Source organism: Triticum urartu, chromosome 4, assembly GCF_003073215.2.
Source record: "Triticum urartu cultivar G1812 chromosome 4, Tu2.1, whole genome shotgun sequence".
In the NCBI taxonomy this organism is placed as follows: Eukaryota; Viridiplantae; Streptophyta; class Magnoliopsida; order Poales; family Poaceae; genus Triticum; species Triticum urartu.
The window spans coordinates 236,126,801-236,145,349 of NC_053025.1; positions in this window are offsets into that span (position 1 = coordinate 236,126,801).

The following is an 18,549-nucleotide window of genomic DNA, read 5'->3' on the forward strand; positions in this document are numbered from 1 at the left end:
GGAGCCTCTTGTGGAGGAACTTCAACAGCTATGGAAGGGTGTTCTCACTCGAGACCTATATAGCAGCCCACCAGCTGATTTCTTTCTGCGTGCTGTTATAATTTGGTGCATCCATGATTATCTAGCTTTGGGCACTATGTCAGGGCGAACGACACATGGTTACAATGCATGTGTTCGCTGTGACAGGAATCCGTTTTCATACGCAATACTTAGCAAGATCTGTTACATTGGACACCGCCGTTTCCTTGCCAAGGACAAGCCGCATCCTAGAAAATACCGAAGACATGTGTTCAATGCAAAGCATGAAAACCATGATGCGCCAAAGAGGCTCACCGCTGATGAGTTGCAAGTGGAATTAGAGAAGGTCAGGCATATTACACCAGGAAACCGTGATGCGCCAAAGAGGCCTACATTGCTACAGAAGCATTGACATTCTGCTCAAAATACATTGAAACAGCTGATCGGCTTAGCAAAGAGGTGGGTGAAGACAATCCCGGGCTCAATGTTTTCGATTATTCTGTTCGAGTTACAGGGAAGAGTCGACAAGAGGACAAACCTAAAGATTTGGACAAAATGGTTTGGTATGTGTTGAATAACTGTCCTGAGATACTACCTTATATCAAGTAAGTGCAGTACTGCAGCTTATACATTGTAATCTACTAAACTTGCAGCACATTCTTATATATTTAGATGTTCGACGCGATCACTATGTTGTGCAGCATCTACAAAGAGGAGTTACTGCCGCAAAATCCAAGAAACATTGACAAACTAGTTGTGGAAGGATTTGCGAAATGGTTCAAGAACCATGTAAGCTTTTGAAGTACACTGTCAGTTTTTTTAATATATTGAGTACATAAGATGATCAGCTTGTCTATTTTCTAACCATAGGTTAAGAAGATGCGGGAGGATGCGCAGGCAGTTGATGATGCCCTTTACTCACTAGCAATGGGTCCTGATACTCGGGTAAGACATTATGAATCTTGCGTTGTTGGAGGTGTGCGCTACAACACCCTTGCACGAGACGAAGGCAGCAAGACACAAAACAGTGCCATCATGAGCATGGATATGTATGACAAAGAGACAACTGAAATGTATGCTAACATAACAGACATTGTTCAGTTGTAGTATATCTCCAGTTTCGAGGATCATCGGTGTGTGGTTCTGTTGTGCTGTCGTTGGTATAACCTGTTTTCCAGGATCGCAAAACCCAGAGCTGATGATTATTTCAAATCCATCAATGTCAAGGCAGCATACCAGACCAACGAGCCTTTTATTTTGGCAAATCAAGCAACACAGATATTTTTCTTGGAAGACACATTTGCACGTAGTGATGACTGGAGAGTATTGCAAAGGTTTGAGCAGAGGAATTCGTTTAATGAAGTTGCACAACAAGATGATGCTTACACTGCTCCTGATGTACAAGATAACACAGATGTTCCTAATATCTTTGAGAACCATCATGTCAATGACGCCGGCGAAAAGATTGCCTGTCGTGCTGTGGACATACAAGAGTTGATCAAGAAGAAGCCAACGTTCGAGGACATTGAGGACGAAGAAGAAGATGACACCGTGGGGAATTACGATTCAGACTGATACACATGGCGAAGATGTTGACGCTGCTGATGATGATGATTACATTGCTTTTTTCATATTTGCCTGTCAGAAGATGTTTTTTATCTACTATGTGAAATTGTGTTTGCTATGACAACTGAAACCTGATGAATATGCTGTTTAGTATTTTGCTGTGAGAACATCACTTGTTATGTATGCTGATTTGTGTTTGGTGATTGTATGACAACTAAAACATGATGACATTGTTGTTTAGTTGTACTCATATTTGGATGTGAAACTTGAATTTGATGACATAGTTTGCTGTTGGACTGCAATTTGCTCGACGTCTTCGGATGAGAACAAAGCTGACCCGACAGGGTCTCTGCTATTTATTTATTTATATGAGAAAAAGGGGATACCCCCTGATTTCCGTTAATAGAAATCATTCGATGTTCAAAACACTATGCCCAGCCTGCTACACAGGTTTCATTCATTACTAGTTTCAGCAAAGTGCCCATGTCGTAGCCACTGAATACATCACGAGTGCTACATACAGTGCAAATAAAGAGATAATCATCCTACAGAGCACATCGATTTTGCCCATTATCTTCATAAGCTCTTTCATCTCCTCATTGCTGTCAAGGCCGTTCAGCAGCTGTTGCTTGGCCATGATCAGAGGAACTGCATCCTTAACCTTCTGCTCTGCATCTTCCTCTTCTGTTGTTCCTTCAGTTACTTGTCCAACACCCCAACCTGCTGGTATTGGGATTCCTCGGCTAACCAAATAACAGTGTAGTTGCCTTCCCCCACAACAGCAACTTCCCAGAAATACAAATCACGTGAATCTTCCCTTTTCTGCATGAATCAAATTGGAAGATCATCAACCAAACTATTAAAAAATCAGCAACTGAAAGCAGCAGAACAACACTTAAACATATTATTACCCCATGATTCGGGCATTTGTACAAGACTCGGCCAGGGTTGCGGATTGTGGTTGAGACGCGACGGATGACTCTGCGTGATTTGCAGAAGTGGCACCACACCAACGGCAGCGGGTTGCGATGAGCAATCGGCTGCGGTGCGCGTGCCGGCAGGGGTGTGATGAGACCCACAGGCAATGGTACGGGTGGCAACTTAGCGCATATCTGGTTGTTGCCTGCTGAAGAGCAGGTGGACGAGCAGCCAGCGGACATGGTTGCTACGGCCAGAGCTTCTTATGCTAGGCAGAGTAAGTAGAGAAGAGGAGAAGAGAACATTGGATATGTGAGTTTCATTACTTGCAGAGTAGCATAGCACCATATATAGTCATAGTCTAGGTTTGGATTTGTACCAGCTATAGGAGCACGTCTTTCTTTTTCCTAAAACTCGGCAACGTCTCTTTACTGGTACACTAGCTTGTTCTGTACGCCTTCCCATGTCTTTGATTTTCTTTCTATATATTAAAAAGTATGCTACTTGGTGTCCGCCTAGTCAACAAACGATTGTGCCAACCTTGACCATTGGATTGACATTCAACGTCGGTCACGTTTCTTCAGTCTCTTCTTCCACGAGCCGCCAAAGCCAAACCAGCGCCGGCGGGACCGCCTGCTCCCGCCTCCCATGGCTGGCTGTGATCTTCCCCGGCTCATGTTCGTTCTCGTCCGAGGCCTCACCATCGTCCTCCGCCTTGGTTCGCTCGCCGCGGCGCCGCCCTCCGGTGTTGCCAACATGGTCAACAACCGAGAGGAATAAGGAGATGATTGTACATGGTGAGGATGACAGGAGGGACCCAGTAGCGCGCGCAGTAATTTTGTTTTTTCGGGACGGAGAAGGTTATCAACTGGGTTGTGCGGGACCCGTGGCCTGTCTAGCCCAGGATTTTATTTCATATGTTTAGCACATGACCAGCCCAGTTTGTGTTTTTCCTTTCTGAAAATGGCCAGCCAGCTATTTTGTTTTTTGTAGAATAACCAACGTAGGTCTACTTGCTTTTCTACGCCCTGCTGGGCCGGAAATCTTTCAAAACGAGGAGGGATGCATTTGGCCCAGAAAATGGGCTATAAGTAATAAGGAATGGGCTATAATTAATAATAAATGGGCTGTAAAATGAAAAAATACAGCAAACATGCAATTAGTTCCAAAATACTATTTTCTTTCGAATTTTGATATTTTAAATTTCATTGTTTTTGTGCGGGTAAAATTTCATTGAATTTAAATTAAGGTATATTTAGATTTAAAATTAATTTGAATCTGGCTAGAAATTTCAGGCTGTATGTTATTTGGGACAAATTTGGAGGCTGACTTGTGGGTCTACTAGGTTGACGTGTACTTTGTCTTTGTCAGCTTAGTCCACAAACGATTCTAGTAGTAGTGACCATTGGATGTTAATCTAACAGCCGTGCTGCTTCTTCAATATCTGATCTTCTTGCTCCAGCCGCCCAAACCAGCTCCGGTGGGACTGCCTGCTCCTGCCTCCCTTGGCCGGCTATGCTGCCGCACAGGCCGCGCTGCCCCACCCTACTTCATTGCTGGCCAGGCCATTCCTCTACTCACCCACACCTCCTGTTATTTTCCGGCGACGGCAGCCGGACCAGTAAACCCTCGTACTCCTCACCGTGTGGGCAACCATTGCCGAGTCTTCCCCGGCTCCGTGTCGTTCCCTTCCTAGGCCTCGCCGTCGTCCACCGCCATGGTGCTCTTGGCGCGGCCTGGTCAACATGGTCAATGAACGACATCCATCGGCCGTGGACTGTACGGGCAAAATAATGATTCCTCCACCTGACAGTTGGGACCCACAGGAAGGGCCTCTTTATTTCGTGAAAAAAACGTTCCCCCCGCTCACATGTCGGACCCACCAGCTATATCTTCGCACGCAAGGAAGGGCCACCTTATTACGGACAAAAAAATGAATACCCCCCTTCTAGCTAGGACCCACCATTGTGGGAGGCTGACTTTTGGGCCTACTAAGTTGACAGGACGGAGGGCTTTGTCAACTTAGTCAATATGAACGATTCTAGCTCCAGTGATCGTACGATGTCCATCCAACGGCCCTAGTGCTTCTTCAACCTCTGGTCTTCTTGCTCCAGCCTCCCAAAGCAGTGTCGGTCGTGCCGCATGCTCCTACCTCCCGTGGCCGGCTGTGCTGCCACGGAGGCCTCACCGCCCCCTACTATTCCCACCGCTGGCTAGGCCCTGCAGCGACTGCAGCCTCACACCGCAGCCGAACCAGTGAACCCTCGTACTCCTCTCCGTGCGGGCTTCCTCTACCGCGTCTTCCCCAGCTCCGTGTCGTCCCCTTCCAAGGCCCCGCCGTCGTCCACCGCCGTGGTGCTCTCCGCACGGCGTGGTCAACGTGGTCAAGGAATGACTTCCATCGGAAGAGTACTATACGTGGAGAGGCTGATAGCTGGGTCCACGGCCATAGCCCAGTTTTTTGTGATTTGCCAAGTAAGTCGCTTTGTCAGGCCTGTTGGGCTGCAAAATTTTCAAGACGAGGAGAGCTTTTATTTGGCTGGCTGAGAAAATGGCCCATCGGTAATGAGAAATGGGCTGTACATTTTTAAAACACATCAAACCGACAATTAGTTTCAAATATCTTTTTTCCATTTCGAGATTTTAAATTAAATTAATTTTTATGCGTGGAGAATTTGTTGGATTTTATATTGATATACATTTATTTTTAAAATCAGTTTGAATGTGAGTCAAAATTTCGGGATTAAAAACAGTTCGGACCGCAGCGAAATATGCAAAATTTCGTATAATTTTTTAACCGTGGACACAATATGGGATGTAATGCTAACAAAAAGAATATGGGCTCCAAAAAAACCTTAAGAATTAGCAAATGGGCTATAAATTATTAGAAATAATGGCAGATGGGTTGTATGCTGTTTTCCACAGATTTGAGGCTTTCATAAAAAAAGGTTGACGCATAAGCAGTGACTGTTGGATGTCCATCGAATGGCTGTCGTACTTCTTCAATCTCCGCTCTTCCTGCTCCAGCCGCTCAAACAAGCACCGCTGGAACTGCCTACTCCCTCCTCCCCGCGGCCGGCTGTGCTGCCGCGCAGGCCTCACCGCCCCATCGTACTCCCATCGCTGGCCTAGCGATCCCTCTACTCACCCACACCTGATGTTATTCTCCGGCGACGGCGGATGAACCAGTAAACCCTCGTACAGTCGTACTCCCCTCCGTGTGGGAAACAACTGCTGAGTCTTCCCTGCCTCCGTGTCGTTCCCTTCCTAGGGCTTGCCGTCATCCACCGCCCTGGTGCTCTCGACGCAACCTGGTCAACGTGGTCAACAACCGACATGCATCTGAAGTGGACTGTACGTGGAGAGGCCGACAGCAGGGTCCATGGCCGCACGCAAGGAAATGCCTCCTTATTACGCGCAAAATAATGATTCCTCCACCTGACATCAGGGACCCACCAAAAGGGCCTCTGTATTTCGCGAAAAAAACGTTACCGTCGCTGACAGCTCGGACCCACCAGCTATATCTTCGCAGCAAGGAAGTGCCTCCTTATTACGCACAAAAAAATGAATACTCCCCTGTTAGCTGGGACCCAGTATAGTGGCAGGCTGACTTGTGGGCCTACTAAGTTGACAGGGACGGAGGGCTTTGTCAACTTAGTCAATATGCATGATTATTGCTCTAGTGACCGTACGATGTTCATGCAATGGCCGTAGTGCCTCTTCAACCTCTTGTCTTCTTGCTCCAGATGCCCAAACCAGCGCCGATCGTGCCTTGTGCTCCTACCTCCTGTGGCCGGCTACGATGTGGCGGAGGCCTAACCACCCCCAACTACTCCCACCGCTGGCCAGGCCATCCCTCTACTCACCCATACCCCCTGTTATTCTGCGGCGACGGCAGCCTCACACCGTAGCGAACCAGTGAACCCTCGTACTCCTCTACGCGTGGGCATCCATTGCCACGTCTTCCCCGGCTCCATGTCGTCCCCTTCCTAGGCCTCGGCGTCGTCCACCGCCCTGGGGCTCTTGGCGCGGCGTGGTCAACGTGGTCAAGGAAAGGCTTCCATCGGACGTGGACTCTACATGGAGAGGCTGACAGCTGGGTCCACGGCCGCAGCAAGGAAGTGCCTCCTTATTATGTGCAAAATAATTATTCCTCCACCTGACAGCGGGGACCCAACGGAAGGGCCACCGTATTTCGTGAAAAAAACGTTTCCCCCCTGACTGCTGGGACCCACCAATTACATCTTTGCACGCAAGGAAGTGCCTGACAGTCGGGACCCACCTGGTCGAAGTGTACGTAGCGTTGTCATTCTGGTCGCAAAAGTGTATGTACATATATACTGGTGGATGTAGAGGCACGCACGTGTTGTAGTAGAGGCGCGCACATAGCATGTACACGTACGTACAGCGGCCAGGGTGAAAGAAAGAAAATACGACCATGTATGTGTACATACGGGCGGGGTCTCGAACGCCTACTCGCTTATACGTACGGCCAGGGCTCATGTACATGGCTGGGTTGGAACGGAGAAACATCGTCGTCGTGGTGTTCTTGGGGAGGCAACGGAATGCGTCGTGTTCATGGGGAGGCAACGGAATGCGTCGTGTTCAACGGGAGGCAACGGAACGCGTGGGAGCCAACCGGCTGGGTCAGAACGGAATGCGTGGTCGTGTTCATCGGGAGGGCTTGGATGGAACAGGCGATGGAAACGAGGCCTGGCATACCAAACAACGGAGAAACGGACCTCCTATGTTCGGAACGGGTTCCTATTGATCGGGAGGGGTTTGGCGTACCGCAAAACGGAGGAAACGGACCTCCTGCGGTCGAAACAAGGGTCCTGTTCATCGGGAGGGGTGTGGCGTACCGCAAAACGGGCGAAACGGACCTCCTACGGTCGAAACGGGGTCCTGTTGATTGGGAGGTGTGTGGCGTACCGCAAAACGGACGAAACGGACTTGTGTTGGAGCGCTACGGTCGAAACGGGGGTCCTGTTCATCCGGAGGGGTGTGGCGTACCGCAAAACGGGACTCCACGGGATATTGTTCATCTCCACCGTCGATCTCCTCCAGCCTCCACGGGCTACCGTCGACCTCCTCTAGCCTCCACGGGCTCCTGTTCATCCAGCCTCCACTGCGCGCTACTCCACTGGATATTGTTCAACCACCCCTCCACGGGCACCCCTCCACCGTCTACTGTTCATCCAGCCCTCCACACCACGGGGTCCTGTTCAACCACCCCTCCACGGGCACCCCTCCACTGTCTACTGTTCACCCAGCCCTCCACCACACCACGGGGTCCTGTTCATCCAGAGGCAACGCCACTGCTCACTATTCATCCAACCACCCCCCCACCCCCCCCCCCCCCCCCGCGCGCAACGCTCACCATTCATCCTAGAGGCAGCATCGATCGGCTTCAGTTAGCAGCAGTAGCGAAGGAATCGCTCGATCGGGTTCAGTTAATTGCCATCGATTGATCGCTCGGGTTCAGTAACGCGTAGCCTGCAGTGCAATCGCTCGGGTTCAGTTAGAGCCCAATGCCTTGCTCGGGTTCAGTTAGAGCCCAACGCCTCGCTCGTGTTCAGTTAGAGCCAACGCCTCGCACACACGTGCGTACGTGTACTAGAGAAACGCGCATCGCTCGGCCCCCGACCTCCCACCGTAATCGGGAACTCCCTGAAATTTTCCTCGCCCTCGCTTCTACCATGGTTTTTTCCGTCATGGATGGCCCAAAGAATGTCATGCAGCTGCGTCTCCGGCCCGCCCAGGACGAAAAGCCCATTTTCTGTCATGATTTTTTGTCATAGAAGTAGGAGCCCACCACATCTATGATGATACCGGGTTTTGTCACAATTATCTTCATAGAAGTGTCATATGTATGACAAAAAAAATTTCCTTCGGCCCAAAATGTCACGGATGTGTCTTTTTTTTGTAGTGGTTGGTCCGAAACGGGCAGCCTGCGGGGCCACCACAGGGCAACTTGAGGGTTGGTTTTACTCGTAGCTTGACCTATCCGGTTTGCCCTGAGAACAAGATACGTGCGATTCCTATCGGGATTTGTTGGCACATCGGGCGGCTTTGCTGGTCTTGTTTTACCATTGCCGAGATGTCTTGTAACTAGGATTTCGAGGCTAATTGGGTCTTCCCGGGAGAGGGAATATTCTTCGTTGGCCATGAGATCTTGTGATGGGCTAAGTTGGGACACCCCTGCAGGGTATAAACTTTCGAGAGCCGTGTCCACGGTTATGTGGCAGATGGTAGTTTGTTAATATCCGGTTGTAGAGAACTTGGCACTTAACTTAATTAAAAGGAATCAACCACGTGTGTAACCATGATGGTCTCTTTTCGGCGGAGTCCGAGAAGAGAACACGGTCTTGTGTTATGCTTGAACGTAAGTAGCTTCCGGATCACTTCTTGATCACTTCTAGCTTCTCGACCGTGTGTTGCTTCTCTTCTCGCTCTCTTTCGCGTAAGGTAGCCACCATATATGCTAATGCTTGCTGCAGCTCCAGCTCACTACTTCCCCTACCCATAAGCTTAAATAGTATTGATCGCGAGGGTGTGAGATTGTTGAGTCCTCGTGACTCACGGATACTTCCAAACAGTTGCAGGTGCCGAGGATACTAGTGCAAGTGATTCTACCGAACTCAAGTGGGAATTCGATGAAGACTTGGGTCGCTATTATGTTTCTTTTCCTGATGATCAGTAGTGGAGCACAGTTGGGGCGATCGGGGATCTAGCATTTGTAGTTGTCTTCTTTTATTTTGGTTCCGTAGTCGGACCTTTGATTGCACTTTGGATGTTGTATGAATTATTTATGTATTGTGTGAAGTGGCGGTTGTAAGCCACCTCTTTATCCCTTTCTTATTCAGTACATGGGATGTGTAAAGATTACCCCTCTTGCGACAAGCCTACCATGCGTCTATGCCTCTAAGTCGTGCCCCGACACATGGGAGATATAGTCGCATTGTGGGTGTTACAGTTGTGCCATCGTCCACCACCTTGGTGCTCTCGGGCGGTATGGCATCGTCAACACGGTCAACGAATGACAGACATCATAAGAGGACTGTAAGCGGAGAGGCTAACAACTAGGACCATGGCCGCATGCAAGGAAGTGCCTCCTTATTACGCGCAAAATAATGATTCCTCCACCTGAGACCTTGGACCTACCGAAAGGGCCTCTGTATTTCGCGAAAAAATGTTCCCCCTGACAGCTAGGACTCATCGGCTTTATATTCACACGGAAGGAACTACCTTCTTACCCCCTGACAGCTGGGACCCACCAGGTTGAAGTGATGGTACCGTTATCTAAACGGCCACGAACATGTACATACGTAGCGGTCGATCGGTCTCTCTGCAGCGACGTACCGTGGACGAGTAAGGAGTGGCACGTGTTGAAGTAGAGGCGCCAATGTTGCATGGCACGCAGTCCCGACTATATCATGTACACGTACGTACGGCCATGCTGCAAGATAGTAAATACGGCTATGTACGTACATACGGGCGGGGTCTCTAATGCGTATAGCGACTAATCATGTTCATCGGCAGCCAACCGGCTGGGTCAGAACAGAGTAAACAATGTCGTGTGTTCATTGGGAGCCAACAAGCTTGGACAAAACAGCCGAAACAAGGTATGGTGTATCGCAGAACGGAGGAAACGGCCTTCTGTTCGACCGCGTACGGTCGATACGGGGTCCTGTTCATCGGGAAGGGTCTGGCATACCGCAAAACGGAGGAAACAGACTTCTGTTCGAGTTACTACGGTCGAAACGGGGTGTTGTTGATTGGGAGGGGTGTGGTGTGTCGCAAAATGGAGCAAACAGACTTGTCTTGGAGCGCCTGCGGTCGAAACGGGGTCCTCTTCATCAGGAGGGGTCTGGCGTACCGCAAAACGGGTCTCCACGGGCTACTGTTCATCCACCGTCGACTTCCTCCAGCCTCCATCTGCTACTGTTCATCGACCATCGACTTCCTCCCGCCTTCACTAACTATTGTTCATCAACGGGGTCCTCTTCATCCAGGCTCCACCGGCTACTGTTCATCTAGTCCTCCACGAGATCATGTTCATCTAGCCTCCATCGGCTACTGTTCAACCAGCCCTCCATGAGGTCCTGTTGAACTAGCCCTCCACGGGGTCCTGTTCAACCAGCCCTCCACGTACGAGGTCCCTCCACCAACTACTGTTCATCCAACCCCACCTCCTCGATTGGGTCCTATTCATCCAGCAGCAATGGCCTCTACTACCACGGGATCCAATTCATCCAACCCCCACTAGGAACTATTCATCCAACCCCCACAGGGAACTGTTCATCAAGAGGCAGCTTCGATCGACTTCAGTTAGCAGTAGTAGCGAAGGAATCACTTGGGTTCAGTTAATAGCAAGGGATCTATCGGGGTTCAGTAACATAGCTAGTGCAATCGCTCGGGTTCAGTTAGAGCCCAACGCCTCGTTCGGCTTCAGTTAGAGCGCAACGCCTCGCACACATGCGCGTACGTGTACGAGAGAAATGCGCAAACATCCGTGCATCGCTCGGCCCTGACCACCCACCATAAATGGGAACTCCCCGAAATTTTCCTCGTCCTCGCTTCTACCATGATTTTTTCCGTCATGAACGGCCCAAAGAATGTCATGCAGGTGCGTCTCTGGCCCGCCCAGGACAAAAAGCCCATTTTCTGTAATGATTTTTGGATAAGGTTTTCATATGCACAAGTTTCACTTTACTAAACAAGTATGGATAAGAAGGAACTTATTTGTTTGGCTTGCCAGGGACCGCTATGTAGGCTTGTCTTCATTCCTTCTCTTCGTGACCGACTCCGCGGCAAGAACCCTGCAGCTTAGTGCAGATGAAAACAGAGCTACATGCGATCTTATCTACATGAACATGCTATGCTCATGATATGCTTATGCATGCATGCAATCTTTCTTTGGGGCCCCAGCGCTTTGTTTATTTATCTGTTGCTCAGGGTCTACACCTGGCTTTGTATAAAGGGTTACATGCAACTTCGGCAAGGCTTGTACAAAAGGGTGGTTGTTGGGCAAGGACCGACAGCCGCGCCTTATGGGTAGAACTTACGGAGATGCTCAATGTTCCATGATTTTTGCAATTGAATGCCATCTCCGATCTCCAGATGGATTACGCCAGGTCTAGTGACTCATACTACCCGGTAAGGGCCTTCCCACTTTGGTGTCAACTTGTTTGCACCCTTGGCGGACTAAACACGCCTAAGGACAAGGTTGCCTTCCTCAAAGCTCCGGGTATGAACCAGGCGGCTGTGATAGCGACACAGGGCTTGCTGGTAGCATGCAGCACACATAGAAGCCTGGAGACGATTCTCCTCAAGTAGCACAACGTTGTCATGCCAGTGTTCTTCTTGCGCTACTTCATCATAGGCAAGTACTCGAGGTGATCCATATATGAGTTCCGTGGGGATAACTACTTCTGCCCCATAGACTAGGGAGAAGGGAGTCTGATCGGAAGCTCGATTTGGTGTCGTACGGAGGGACCAAAAACCACCGCCAACTCATCGATCCAATGTCTGCCACACTTTTGTAGCCTATCAATTGTTCTTGTCTTGAGTCCTCGCAGCACTTCAATGTTTTTTTTGACAGAAAGACTGTAAGGGAACCCCCTACAGTATAAATGGTGCAACAAACCCAAACTGCAAGTACCATGCCTTGAACCTGGGTGGGTAGGAAGGCATCATCCCCTTCCCACCACTAGGCTATGCCTTCAATGTTCACCCTCCCAGCTTGTCCATTGCTTCTGGAATAGGCAACAGAGGCAAATGAGACCTTGCTTCCGAGGGCATGAACGTATTGCATGAAGGCGCGGCTTGTGAACTGGGTGCCATTGTCAGTGATGATCCTAGCGGGTACTCTAAAATGGCACACCAATCCTTTCAAGAACTTGATAGCTGACTGTGCGGTCACCTTCCTCACGGGCTCCACTTCCGGCCACTTTGTAAAATTGGTGATTGCAACATACAAGAATTCAAAGCCCCCGGTAGCATGGGGGAAGGGGCCCAAGATGTCTAGCCCCCTGACCGAAAATGGCCATGACAAATGGATTGTTTGGAGAGCTCGAGTAGGCTGATGGATATTCTTGGAGTGGAACTGGCAGACTTCACACATGGTGACTAGCTCAATTGCATCTTGGAGGGTTGTGGGCTAGTAGAAACCTTGAAGGAAAGCTTTTCCAACCAAGGCCCTTGATCCAAATTGGGAGCCACACATACCCTTGTGTATTTCTGCCAGTAGTCCCTTTCCTTATTCCCGGCAAATGCACTTCAATTTCACACCGTTGGGCCGTCTTATTTATAGCATGTCGTCAACGAACTTATACATACTGACCTTCCGGGATACTCTTTCATCTTCTTCTTGCTCTTTGGGAAGTTCTCCTGTTTGGAGGAAATGGACTATGTGCCTTGCCGAAGTTGGAGCCTGAGGCTTGACAACGAGGACCAGCGGCACCTCCCCATTCATGGGAGTGCACGCCTCAACTGTAAAGGTTGGTAGTTTGGCGGGAGAGTGCAGCTCACCGATTGAAGGGTATTTGTTCCTGCCAAGATCTTTGCTGGGGGCTTCGGGAAGCTCTGCTAGGAGAGGCTTGCCGGAGTCCAGTTTCCTCCTCTTTCTGGCCATTGTTGCCGGGGATGTGTTGAGTCAGATGGAGAACAAAAGTACTTGGTTCAACAGGGAGTTTTTGCGAAATGCACTTTGACAGATGGTCAGCAATGTTGTTTTCCGCACGTGGCATGTGCTCTATTTGCAACCCATCAAAGAGCCCCTCCAACTTTCTCACTTCCTCAATGTATGCCTTCATCAATGGGCATTGATAATCCCTATTCACTTGCCTCACTGCAAGCTCTGAATCTCCATGGATGATCAGCTTCTTGATTCCCAGTTCTGTTGCAATCATGAGCCCGGCAAGGAGCCCTTCATACTAAGAAGTATTGTTGGTAGCCTTCTCCTGGGGAATATGCATTTGAACGACGTACTTGAGGTGCTCCCCAGTGGGAGCAATGAGAAGCACGCAGCTCCTACACCTTGCAGGGAGAAGGCACTGTCAAAGTACAAGATCCATTCTTGGGGCGCTTCCTTGCTTGGGACAACTGGCTCTAGCACTTCTTCATCAGGGGTAGGCGTTCACTCCAGAATGAACTCTGCTAGTGGTCTGCTTTGAATAGTTATCGTGCTCTCAAACCTCAAACCAAAGCTGGACAACTCCAATGCCCATTCCACTATTCTGACAGTGGCCTCAGGGTTTCTGAGTATGCATTGCAAGGGGAAGCGGGTGACAACTGTGATCTCGTGGGCTTGGAAGTAGTGACGCAGTTTTCTTGAGGCCATGGTGAGGCCGAAAATCAAGTTTTGCACACCAGAGTACCTCGACCTAGCCCCCTGCAGCAGGGAGCTGACGAAGTACACTGGGCGCTGCACCATCTTCCTCTTCCTTGTCGTGACCTTGGAACTGTCACCGTTGCCCTGCTCTTCCTTGCCTCGATGTGCATCTCACCTTGTCAGGATTGGTTCGCTTTCCTCTCCAGAGGGGACGGTGGTTGCGGTTGCTGCTTCATCTACTTCCCGTCGCGCCACCAGTGCTGCACTAACTACTTGATTGGTTGCCGCTAAGTATAGAAGCAACGGCTCTTGTGGTTTGGGAGCAACTAAGGTGGGCACAGAGGAAAGATAGGTGTTCAAATCTTGCAGCACGGTGTCTGCCTCCAGGGTCCACTCCACGGGCCCTGCCTTCTTCAAGATTTTGAAGAACGGCAGGGCGTGCTTGGCGGATATGGAAATGAGCCTTCTCAGCGCGGCAACACATCCAGTCAAACACCTCACGTCTTTAACTATCCTGGGTGCTTGAATCTGCTCAATCGCCTTGATCTTCTCGGGGTTGGCCTCTATCCCCCGGTGGGACACGAACAAGCCAAGTAACTTGCCAGAAGGAATGTTAAACACACACTTCTCTGGGTTCAGCTTCAAGTTGATCTTGCATGGATTTGCAAAGGTCTCTTCCAAGTCCTGAATGAGAGTCACTCTGTCCTTGGTTTTGACCACTATATCATCCATGTAGGCTTCAACATTCCTGTGCAATTGAGACTCAAAGCCGATCTGTACTACTCTTGCAAAAGTGGATCCAACGCTCTTCAACCCAAAGGGCATCTGTACAAAATAGTATGTGCTGCATGGGGTTATGAATGCAGTCTTCTCTTCATCTTCCCTGGCAGGAGCAGGAGCTTCCGCAGCCTCTGCCACGATTGCTTCCGGGTACATCCTGTCCACGCATATGATTGCGTCCTTCTTGTCTGATGGAATGGAAATGACGCCCATTGGTCCTAGCATCTTTAGAGTGTTGTAGGCACACTGGGATGCCGCCATGAACTTTGCCAGGGCTGGGCAACCAAAGATTCCATTGTTTGGCAGGGGAAGGTTAACCACATCAAACACGATCTTCTCAGTCCGGTAATTTAACTCCCCCCAAACATTACTGGTAGTGTGACCGTCCACTTAGGACGGCTCCTGCCAGGGTTGATCCCTTGGAAGGTACCAGTAATTTTGAGTTCTTCATCTGTTATTTGGAGTTTGCTGATGACCCTGGGAGAGATCAGATTCTACCCAGCCCCATCGTTAACCAACATCTTTGTGACCTTGAGATTGTGGATCATTGGCGAAACCAACAACGTCAAACACCCTACCGCGGTGGTGCGGTCAGGGTGATCCTCTTCATCAAAGAAGATGGGCGTGCGGGCCATTTGAGCGGCTTCCGAGAATCTGTCGCTAGCTCCACGGCATTGACCTCATGTGCCCACTATTTAAGTTGGCTGTGAGAGGAGTGCAAGGATGCACCCCAGTCAATGCATAGTGTGTCAGTGGCTTTCTGGAACTCCTGCTCGCAGGTTTCCTCTTCATCTCCGTCATCACTCTCTTCATCACATTCCTTCTTCTCACGACCTCTGGCGGGTTTTCCCTGATACTGAGGAGCTTTGCCAGCGTGACCTGTCCTGCCGCCTCGGCCCTTCCCGCCAGCGCCATCTTGGTCTTTCTCCTTGTTGCGCTTCTCGTATTCAGCCCTCTGCTTTTTGAGGAGTTGCTCGACCTGATGGCACTCCTGAAGATCATGGCACTTGGTCCGATGGATCTTGCAGTACAGCCCGTCAGCCTTCCCGGCCTTCTCGGCAGCTGCGGCTTCCCGGCAATCAGTGCACGCGGCAACTTCCTTGATGGGAGCTTCGGTCTTGGCCTTCTTGCCGGTACCAGGAGTGCTCGGCCCATCAACAGCCAACACTGCTTTGTTCTTGCCCTTCTTGTTGTGTTTCTTGTTCTAGTTCTTCTTCTGGCTAGTGGTGTCGTCGTCGTCCTCTTAATGAACGTCGAGGCCATCTTCTTCACCGGGGATTTTCTTCCTCTTGAGCATGCGTTGGTTTTCCCTTGAAGAGGAAAGGGTGATGCAACAAAGTAGCATAAGTATTTCACTCAATTTTTTAGAACCAAGGTATCAATCCAGTAGGAGACTACATGCAAGTCGCCTAGTACCTGCACAAACAAACAAGCACCTCGCAACTAACACGATAAAGGGGTTGTCAATCCCTTCACGGTCACTTATGAAAGTGAGATCTAATAAAGATAATAAAATCAAAAAATGGTATTTTTGTTGTATAGATTGAAAATTAAAGATTGCAAAATAAATAGTAAACTAGAATTGTAGATCGGAAACATATATGACGTAAAGTAGACCCGGGGGCCATAGGTTTCACTAGTGGCTTCTCTTGAGATAGGATATATTATGATGGGTGAACAAATTACTGCCGAGCAATTGATAGAAAAGCGCATATTTATGATGATATCTAGGCATGATCATGAACATAGGCATCACGTCCGTGTCATGTACACCGAAATGATTCTGCATCTACTAATATTAATCCACACATCGACCGCTATCCAGCATGCATCTAGAGTATTAAGTTCATAAGAACAGAGTAACGCATTAGGCAACATAACATGATGTAGAGGGATAAACTCAAGCAATATGATATAAACCCCATCTTTTTATCCTCGATGGCAACAATACAATACGTGCCTTGCTGCCCCTACTGTCACTGGGAAAGGACACCGCAAGATTGAACCCAAAGTTAAGCACTTCTCCCATTGCAATATAGATCAATCTAGTAGGCCAAACCAAACTGATAATTTGAGGAGACTTGCAAAGATATCAAATCATGCATATAAGAATTCAGAGAAGAATCAAATATTGTTCATAGATAATCTTAATCATAAACCCATAATTCATCGGATCTCGGCAAACACACCACAAAAAGAATTACATCGAATAGATCTCCAAGAACTTCGAGGAGAAATTTGCATTGAAATCCAAAGAGAGACAAGAAGCCATCTAGCTAATAACTATGGACCCGAAGTCTGTGGTAAACTACCCACACATCATCGGAGAGGCTATGGTGTTGATGTAGAAGCCCTTCGTGATCGGATCCCCCTCCGGCAGATCGCTGGAAAAGGTCCCCAGATGGGATTTCACGAGTACAGAAGGTTGCGGCGTCGGAAAAGTGGTTTCGTGGCTCCCCTGGATGTTTTCAGGGTATAAGAGTATATATAGGTGAAGGAAGTAGGTCGGTGGAGCTACGAGGGGCCCACGAGGGTGGGGGCGGGCCGCCCTACCTTGTGGCCGCCTCGTTGCTTCCTTGACCTCCACTCCAAGTCTCTTGGATTATGTTTGTTCCAAAAAAGATCCTCATGAAGGTTTCATTTTGTTTGGATTCTGTTTGATATTCCTTTTCTGCGAAACACTGAAATAGGCAAAACACAGCAACTGGCACTGGGCCTCCGGTTAATAGGTTAGTCCCAAAAATAATATAAAAGTGAATATTAAAGCCCATTAAACATCTAAAACAGATAATATAATAGCATGGAACAATCAAAAATTATAGATACATTGGAGACGTGTCGGCATCCTCAAGCTTATTTCCTACTCGTCCTCGAGTAGGTAAATGATAAAAACAGAATTTTTCATGTGGAATGCAACCAAGCATAATTTTCAATGTAATTTCCTTTATTGTGGCATGAATGTTCAGATCCGAAAGATTCAAGACAAAAGTTTAATATTGACATAAAACAATAATACTTCAAGCATACTAACCAAGCAATTATGTCTTCTCAAAATAACATGGCCAAAGGAAGTTATCCCTACAAAATCATATAGTCTGGCTATGGTCTATCTTCATCACACAAAATATTTAAATCATGCACAACCCTGATGACAAGCCAAGCAATTGTTTCATACTTTTGATGTTCTCAAACTTTTTCAATCTTCACGCAATACATGGGCGTGAGCCATGGATATATCACTATAGGTGGAATAGAATGGTGGTTGTGGAGAACACAAAAAGAGAAGATAGTCTCACATCAACTAGGCATATCAACGGGCTATGGAGATGCCCATCAATAGATATCAATGTGAGTGAGTAGGGATTGCCATGCAACGGATGCACTAGAGCTATAAGTGTATGAAAGCTCAACAAAAGAAACTAAGTGGGTGTGCATCCAACTCGCTTGCTCACAAAGACCTAGGGCATTTTGAGGAAGCCCATCATTGGAATATACAAGCCAAGTTCTATAATGAAAAATTACCACTAGTAAATGAAAGTGACAAAATAGGAGACTCTATCATGAAGATCATGCTGCTACTTTGAAGCACAAGTGTGGAAAAAGGATAGTACCATTGCCACTTATCTGTTTTCTCTCATTTTTTTATTTGGGCCTTTTTTCTCTTTTTTATGGTCTCTTTTTTTCGTCCGGAATCTCATCCCAACTTGTGGGGGAATCATAGACTCCATCATCCTTTCCTCACTGGGACAATGCTCTAATAATGATGATGATCACACTTTTATTTACTTACAACTCAAGAATTACAGCTCGATACTTAGAACAAAATATGACTCTATGTGAATGCCTCCGGTGGTGTACCAGGATGTTCAATGAATCAAGAGTGACATGTATGAAAGAATTATGAACGGTGGCTTTGCCACAAATACGATGTC